Source organism: Trifolium pratense, linkage group LG2 (assembly GCF_020283565.1).
Source record: "Trifolium pratense cultivar HEN17-A07 linkage group LG2, ARS_RC_1.1, whole genome shotgun sequence".
Lineage (NCBI taxonomy): Eukaryota > Viridiplantae > Streptophyta > Magnoliopsida > Fabales > Fabaceae > Trifolium > Trifolium pratense.
In genome coordinates this window covers 13,387,719-13,397,602 of record NC_060060.1, presented here as the reverse complement: position 1 = coordinate 13,397,602, position 9,884 = coordinate 13,387,719, and the positions used below count along the sequence as shown (strand labels likewise).

At 32.4% G+C, this 9,884-nt stretch overlaps 1 long non-coding RNA gene across 1 annotated transcript; it reads right to left on the bottom strand.

Moving 5' to 3' along the window:
- Nucleotides 1-586: 586 nt before the first annotated feature.
- On the bottom strand, nucleotides 587-9,652 carry LOC123905436. The gene is made up of 3 exons (XR_006808370.1): nucleotides 9,273-9,652; nucleotides 9,112-9,162; nucleotides 587-695 (listed from the first exon to the last, which is right to left on the bottom strand). It is a non-coding gene; the product is annotated as an uncharacterized LOC123905436 (long non-coding RNA).
- Nucleotides 9,653-9,884: the final 232 nt, after the last annotated feature.

Below are 9,884 nucleotides of genomic sequence, written 5' to 3'. Positions count from 1 at the left end.
CGGCAGAGACAGCATCACCGTTGGTGTTAACGGTCTGTTCATTTGTTCCAGAAGCCGAAGCTTCAGCAGGAACCACAGGAATGGGCTGTTTCAAAACGTAGGCACATTTTTTTAGAGTTAGGAAGAAAAACATTTTTTGCTGCCAACGTTTGAAATGATTGCCCTCAAACTTAAACGGCCTTTCGACATTGTGTGTGGTCTCCCTTTCTTACAAAAGTGGTGATATGGTTTTTTGTGTTTTTGTATTGTGGAATTTAGTGAGATATGAATTTAGGGAGAAAACTCTCCTCTAATATAGGGTTATATGAAGAATACTAAAATTCTTATTTTTATTCATTATGCTTATGACTCTATATATAGAGCTACATAAAAACAAATCATATATTTTTAAAACAAAACTAATCCTATAATCCTATAATAACACCCTTGGATTGCCACCTTGTGGTATATAAACACTACCAAGTGGTGTGATTTTTCCAATGTGGGACTCAAAGAGCCTTTTTTCAATTCACACTACACATGGTTCTAACAAATGTGTTTACTTCAATACCAAGTTTCCTCTTATTCCTTCATCATGTTCCAACAGATGTTCTTCCTTCTATAAGAATAATAGACAAGTTGATGGAATCACATATGAACAATGGTTGATTGTGAGATTTCCTTTGGTAAAATCATCATGTGGTTTGTGAAATGTCCTAAGAAAAAAAAAAAACCAAAGTTATGTTATGATTATGGAAATACAAGAATTAAGTAGTGAGCGAAAGTCATGAAGACCACACAAAACCAAGAAACATTATATACAAGGAAAAATAACCAGTATACAAACACTTAAGATCCATAGAAATTTAAACAATCAAATTAACAAATGAGGAAAACACAGACCATTAAAATGAAGTCTCAAATTAAAATGGTAAGTTAAGTGTTCATATTCAATATCTCACCATGAATGAAGATTCAATTGACAAAATACATACATAGCTAAACTTAAGCCCAATTTAATTTTCCAATTTTTTGAGCAATTGACTAAATTATTTAAGGACTAAGGAGCTTATAGATATAATAAAATAACCAGAATCATCTGTTGGAGTAAGCCCTAAAAGCCAATCTATTTTGATAGAATCGTCTTTTGTATGATGACTTTGATTTATATATTTAATATATATAATAAGGCATTTCTTTATTATGTTTTGTTTCAAACTAATAAAGTCCCTAGAATAGCTAGTCTAATTAATGGAACATTAAGTGTGACTTAATAGTGAGACTCAATTAAACATAATGACAATATTCTTAAAGTATCCATAGTCAAGTTTTACTGTGATGTGGGATAACAGTTATGTGAGTAGACTGATGACTTCATCTCACGAGTCATGGATATGAGATATCAAGTCTTCACATAGATATAAATATTAGGAGTAATATTTATATTGGATTGACCCGCCATGAGAATGCTACATAGTATGTTATGAAAAGTGTCATAAGTTATTCTCATAGTGATAATGGTGTATACCACCCTTCGACCTGAAACCACTATGGACCCTAGATGTGGAGTAGAGTACTTAGTTGCCGTTCAAACATTGTCCGTAACAGGATGACTATAAAGTCGGTTGATGGGTACTCTATAAATCATGCTGAGGGACATGAGTGACCTAGATGGAATTTGCCCTTCCTACATAACAGGAGCAATATCTGTAGGCCTCTTGATGGAATATGACTGATAAAATGCGTGGCCACGCCGAACTAAGTCAATATGAGATATTGAGCTTATTCGTTGCTCAGTATATTCTGGGATCAAGAAATAAGATATTGAACCATACAAGGGTGACACGATCTATGCCTTATGTTCAATATAGGTATAAGGGCAAAGGGGTAATTATACACATGATCGTTATCACATAAAGGTTTCGTCAGATCACATGACATTCTCGTCACTTGGGTAGCAGTGATGTGTTGCTAGATATCGCTCACTGTTTATAATATTAAATATGTGATTTAATATTATTGCCAACGTTACGAGAACCTATAGGGTCACACACAAAGGACAGATAGATGAGAGAAATAAATAAGTAAGACTTATATATAAAATAATAAGCAGGACTTATTAGTAATTAAATAATTAAGTATGACTTATTATTTAATTTATGAAAAATAGAGAAATGCGGTCCACCGTAAGGTACGATGCAGTGCTTGGCTTGATGACCACACAAGTGGTTCTATAAATAGAACCCTTGTGATGAAGTTTTGTAAGCTTAACCTAATTTACAAAGTGAAACCTAGCCGCCGCTCTCTAAACCCGGTTCTCTCTGAATCTCTGGTGGAATTGGCTAGCACCGGTCATCGGAGAAGGTCTGTTCGTGTGGACTGAGTAGATGCATCGCTACTTTGCTTTGCTCGTGATCAGAAACAGTTTCTACTTCAAAGGTTCTGCACTTCAAGAGGTAAACACATAAACTTGTGGTTTTGTGTTCTTTGATTTGTGATTAATGGTTTAATCAAGATCCGTTCATCGGGATTGTTCCGCTAAGAGGATTAAATTTTTGAAAAACTCCTCTTAAATCCCTTCAGTGGTATCAGAGCATCGGTTATGATTAAATCATTTCAATTCAAATCTGATTGATGTACGTTGATGATTATATAGCGATATATTCAAAATCGAGTGCATATTTTATCCGCGTCGTTTTGGTTGAACCATTACTGTATTTTAAGGTTCTGAAATACGAGATTTCAAAGACCTGTTAACTTTTATATTCCATGAGATGGACTGCTAAATCGTTTGGCTTTTAATATAATGTACTAAGTACAAATTTCGTGCGTTTACGGCTTTAAGCTCTAAGATTGAAAACATGAGTTAATGGTTTTATTTATTTATTTGTTTATTTGTTGAATACGATTCAATCATATGATGCGTGACTAATTAAATAGAGTATTTATAATTGCTTAATTTCCACATGATATGCATATGATATTAGATATCCTGATGCATCTATGGTTATATGGTTATTTATCAAGTCAGTGAATTTGATTCAAGAGTCTTTTTACCATATGTTCAATGTGATTGAAGAGATTATTGATGGCAATAATCAGTTTTGAAATTGCAGGGATACAGAAGTATTATTTAATTTAATTAAACGTTAATTTTATTGAATATTTTTAATTAAATTAATTACTTGATTCAAAAAGAGGTTTTGAATAAATAATTACCATATTTGATAATTGGAGAATTGTCAAAAGATTTGATTCAAAAGAATTTGAATAATTTTAGCATAATTTGTTTTGATTTTGAATCAAAATATTTGATTGTTAATCAAAAGATTTAATTGTGAATTAAAAGGATTTGAATCAAATTGAATTGATTTGGTAACTTAAATGTTCGATTCTGTTTTTAAATTAATTATTTGAATTAATTTTATGTATTCAAGTTTTGAGATTAATAATAATAGTGTAACACTGTAATTGATTATTTTTATTTTTTAATTGATTAAATTTTAATCAATTAATTCTTAGAGGTATATAGTTATGGCCTTAGCGTGTTTGGCGTTTATTTTATTTGGTTTAAATACGACCTGCGTGTCGTGGTTTATTATTTTATAAATATGGCCTGCGTGTCGTGACAATTTATTTACTTTATTTATTTTAAATAATTGTAATTGCTCGTGATGACGGGAGACAAAGCCAAACGAAGGATGTCGACGGAGTAACTTGAAAAGTTTGCTCGAGGGTCAAAGAATTGTAATAAATTAGTTTATTTAATTCTTTCATTTTAGGAGGCCATAACTATACTACCTTAGTTTATTTTATGTATGTGATGCATGAGATGAATGTTTAAATTATATATGTTTTGAATATTTTATATAATTGTTAAAACATATATTTACATGAGTGTCATGTAAATTGAAACACGTTTTGTATGAGATACAAAATACGGTGAGATTAAATTTAATTAAAATCCCTTAAAAAAAATATTAAGTTGAAAGCTTTCCAACATTTAGCACCCTTCAAGATCAATATCGATCAATGTAGGTTTTGCCAACGTAAAGTGCATTGTCTATATTGATAAGTTGCGGTGAGGTAACCAGTTTACCCGATTGCTATTCATTGGGTCTAACTTAACTAAAAGAAATATAATATGATTATATGATTTTAGAAGCAAGTGTTGTGTTACTCCATATGATGGATTAGAATAAGTGTTATTCACCCAACGGAAAGGATTCGAGAATTGTATAGGATACAATTGGAAGGAGTTCCTACCTAAATAGCTATGTTTTGGGTGATCAGCCAAAGCTGACTTAAAACATGGTGAAATACGGATCTCGACCCACTAGAAAATCTTCCAACAGGATTTTCCGAATTAAATGTGAAGGGTCATTTGGTTTGAGTAAAATAGTGGGAGCATATTTAATTAAAGGCCTAGTTAAATATGTTTTAATCATGATACAAATATTCCTATTTTCGTAGTTAGATATATTTGGCATATATTTTATATTTTACTGTAAAATGTCCTTACGAAGGATAAATAGTTCAGAAAAGAGTTTCTGAATTGGTACATGTATTGAGAATTGTTCTCTCAAATACGAGAAAAACTACTAATGATTTTGAAAGAGTTAAAGTTGAAGAAAGAAGTAAGACTTCTTCATAGACCTTGTTATAGAAAGTTAAATTATCCATTTTTTATCTTAGGTATATGATACCAGTTGTTAATTTCATATTTGTTGAAATATGAAGTTGTTTTAAAGAAGTGAAAATTTGACCATAGATAAAGTCAACCTACGTTTAGAATGAAATAGTTTCATTGATCGTAGAAGTTGAGTTTGACATGGAACCAAATAATTGTTATTATGTTTCATTTAATAATAGAAACATTGGACCTAAACCTTGTATTGACAAGAAAAATGACTGCTTGTTTGAATAATAGACAAGTGTTGTTTCATTATCAAAATAATGTTTTCTATTCTATTGTTCTAATTGAGTAATGGAATTGAGTTCCATCAACTTGATAACCTTATCTATAACAATGATGAATAAGGATCAAATAAGATTTGAACCTTGTAAATTAGTGGCAATTAATATTGTTTAGTACTAATAAGTGAGACACACATTTCTAGATTCCATAGATAGGAATTTTGGACTCATTTGATTTATATCATTTGAAGGATGTAAGTTCCACTTTTGAAAATAGTTCAGTATGTCAATTACCAACTAAGGCAAAGTGACATTTTATCTATTTGAAATATATACATATGAGATGTATATGAACCACTAAACTAATTATTTGCTAGATATAATTTTATTTCTTTTACTTCATTTACATTACTAATTAGCTTAGTAGATGTGAATATGTGTGGTTGACACAAAGTATGATTCTTTGAATTTGTTCAAAGAATTTATGAATGAAGTAAATGAATAATTTTGAAAAGTATTAAGACCATACGAACAAGTCGTAATGGTAAATACTTAGATAAGGAATATAGTAACAACTATTTATATTACATCATGTTCGACATGATTACAAATAAGATAGTTCGTTTATATCTCCAGCGACTCTTTCGAAAAATTATTTTAATTAGAGTTATTCTTTACCCACAAAAGTTCCAATAAAAGAAATCATAAAGACACCATATTTGATATGGAGGTAAAAGTACCTAGTTTGACTTTATGGTAGTTTGGGATTGTACGGTTTATAAGATAAACATAATTCCAACTTGGATTAATGTGTATTTGTGGAGGGATCCTAAAGAAACTTAGAAATACTAATTCTACAACACTCTCTAGGACAAAAGTTGTTTTGTTACTAGAATTAAAATATTCCTTTAGAAGGAATGTGTCTCTAGAAGAGATAGTGGGAGTGATGTAGAACTTGAGTAAATTCGAGTACCACAAAACACATGTTTTTGAGAATGGAACATGAATCGGTTCAACAAGAGTTGTTGTTGGATCACCAGTTCGAGTAGCACAAGACCTATATAAGTCGGATATGTCATATCACACAGTTGAGAGTCACGGCTTTACCATGACTCGACAAGGTGATATATGATGCTCATGGAAGATGAGAATGTGACTTATAAAGAGGCCATGTACACAAAACATATATGGATATTGTTTTGTCATCCAATTGAGTAAGACTCATAGGATAAATATGAGTCTTGTTGTAAAGACTCACATGGATGGTATTGTGAATACCTTTATGGTGTGATTGAATGTGAAAGGTTTCACACAAATCATGATGCAATTATGATGAAACCTTTATTTCAATCATAGTGCTTAAACTCATTTGATTCCACTTGCAATTATTGTATGTTTTACTACGAGTTCTGGCAGATGGACAACGAGGTTACATTCCTTAATTGGAATGACCTTACATATGTATTTGACATATGGATGGGGTTTTGTTAATCTAAAGGATGCTAGAAAAGTATATAAATTACAAAATTCATTTATAAATTTGTTCAAATTTCTCAAAGTTGAATTATCAGTTTTATTGATCAAGTTTTATGAAAACTAAGATTAATAAAGGAACTCTTGTGCACACAAGAAAGTCAGTGGGAGTATTTAAATTAATCTGATATTGTATGTGGATGACATACTGATCATCAAGACAATTTTCATACACTACACATGTAAGACATGATTAGGTAATTGTTTCTTGATGAAATACTTAGGCGAGACTTCCTAAAAGTTAGGAATCAAGATCTATAGTGATAGATTGTTGACATATCTCAACCTTAGCCCATGTACAAATTTGATGAAGTGTACAGACACCTCATGTGCTTAATTTTATTGAAATTATTGCATACGTCACATGATGTATTTTTTGTCTCAAAGACAATATCCAACCTCATTGGATGAGAAAGGGATGCATGAGAAGTATCCAAATGCTTTGGCAATTGGATTGATCATGTATATCATGATATGTACTAGACCAGATGTACTATATGCTATTAGCATAAACAATATGTACCAATTATTTCTAGTGATTGTCATTAGATCACCATCAAGAATATCCATAGATATCTTAAAATCACTATGGATGGCTTCTTGATCGGATCTGGAAATGATCATTGTAAATGAGTTACAATGATACTGATTGTCCAAAACCGAAGAACAGTATACCCAGATTGTAGTCTGGAATAAACTTTATGCTCGGATGTCAAATCTGTAAGTTTACAAGCTTCAGAAGATTGATATATCTATTACAAAGGTCAAATATATGATTTGAATCGTTTGTCTCATAAGATGAGGCAGAAAATTGTTTTCCTTACGTTGCAGATTCCCTTGACCTCATTAAAGATGGTAATGCTTAATCTCGCAAGCAACGGAAAACCAGATCTCACCAACGATTCAAATACAAGTTTTGACACTTTATTTCTTTTTGATAGAAGATCAAAAGTGTAAATTGGAAGATGTATCGGGTACCAACATAGGAAAGAGTCCCTTATCCACTAATAGAAAATCTTGCATAGAAGATGCTTGATGATGACGCTAGTCAAATAGATGTTGAGCTAATATCTGATTGGCTTTAGTGCTAGTGGGAGATTGTTGGAGTAAGCCCTAAAAGCCAATCTACTTTGATAGAATCGTCTTTTGTATGATGACTTTGATTTATATATTTAATATATATAATAAGGCATTTCTTTATTATGTTTTGTTTCAAACTAATAAAGTCCCTAGAATAGCTAGTCTAATTAATGGAACATTAAGTGTGACTTAATAGTGAGACTCCATTAAACATAATAACAATATTCTTAAAGTATCCATAGTCAAGTTTTACTGTGATGTGGGATAACAGTAAAACATAGAGACTATTATGTGAGTAGACTGATGACTTCATCTCACGAGTCATGGATATGAGATATCAAGTCTTCACATAGATATAAATATTAGGAGTAATATTTATATTGGATTGACCCGCCATGAGAATGCTACATAGTATGTTATGAAAAGTGTCATAAGTTATTCTCATAGTGATAATGGTGTATACCACCCTTCGACCTGAAACCACTATGGACCCTAGATGTGGAGTAGAGTACTTAGTTGCCGTTCAAACATTGTCCGTAACAGGATGACTATAAAGTCGGTTGATGGGTACTCTATAAATCATGCTGAGGGACATGAGTGACCTAGATGGAATTTGCCCCTCCTACATAACAGGAGCAATATCTGTAGGCCTCTTGATGGAATATGACTGATAAAATGCGTGGCCACGCCGAACTAAGTCAATATGAGATATTGAGCTTATTCGTTGCTCAGTATATTCTGGGATCAAGAAATAAGATATTGAACCATACAAGGGTGACACGATCTATGCCTTATGTTCAATATAGATATAAGGGCAAAGGGGTAATTATACACATGATCGTTATCACATAAAGGTTTCGTCAGATCACATGACATTCTCGTCACTTGGGTAGCAGTGATGTGTTGCTAGATATCGCTCACTGTTTATAATATTAAATATGTGATTTAATATTATTGCCAACGTTACGAGAACCTATAGGGTCACACACAAATGACAGATAGATGAGAGAAATAAATAAGTAAGACTTATATATAAAATAATAAGCAGGACTTATTAGTAATTAAATAATTAAGTATGACTTATTATTTAATTTATGAAAAATAGAGAAATGCGGTCCACCGTAAGGTACGGTGCAGTGCTTGGCTTGATGACCACACAAGTGGTTCTATAAATAGAACCCTTGTGATGAAGTTTTGTAAGCTTAACCTAATTTACAAAGTGAAACCTAGCCGCCGCTCTCTAAACCCGGTTCTCTCTGAATCTCTGGTGGAATTGGCTAGCACCGGTCATCGGAGAAGGTCTGTTCATGTGGACTGAGTAGATGCATCGCTACTTTGCTTTGCTCGTGATCAGAAACAGTTTCTACTTCAAAGGTTCTGCACTTCAAGAGGTAAACACATAAACTTGTGGTTTTGTGTTCTTTGATTTGTGATTAATGGTTTAATCAAGATCCGTTCATCGGGATTGTTCCGCTAAGAGGATTAAATTTTTGAAAAACTCCTCTTAAATCCCTTCATCATCAACTAGAAATTATGCACATTGGCAAAACTAATTTGAGCAAAACAAAAGAGTATTATGACTCAGGGAATGCAAAATTGTACCTGAAATTTTTGCCATAATCACCAAAGACAAATCCTCCTACTCATTGTCATCTGTTCAATGGTGAAATCCTTACAAAGTCATAAAAGGATAAACATGAAAGGAGCAACAGGAACATTATATTATATATAAAAATTTAAAAATACAGAAACATTATCACAACCTTCATTTGGTTTGCCAGCAACAGGAGGAACGAAAAGCACCGCCAGAAATAGGAAGCTGAGACGCAAGGAGCAACGTCGCAGACACACCGGAGACACGGAAGGAGAACGACTAAGATGATAAATCAAAACAACATCAGTTAGATCCAAGAATAGAAACAATCAAACAAGTAGAAGAAATCAAAACACAGATTGAAATCGAGAATTGTTGAAGATTGCTAGTAAATCCAGAAGAAACAACAAATTTATCTACACATGGAGGAATGGAGAGATGGAGGAGTGGGATGAAGCTTGAGGCGGAAAAAGGAGCGATGCAGATCTAGAACTCAGGTGACGGCGGCGCGAGAGAGGTACTTAGGGTTCTCACTTATGTCGTGTTCTATCCTTTGAAAAGTTAAAAGAAAATTATAAGAAGAAGAAATTTAATACTTGGACTGAAAAAAAAAAAAAATTAATTTGAGACGGAAAACATACTTCCATCTCAAATTTGGGACAGAAATATAAATTCCGTCACGAGATTGAGACAGAAATAATTTATGTCGCAACATAATATATATCCTTTAGAAAAAGAGTTGTAGACAGAATATTGTCGCAAATTCCGTCCCAATTATATT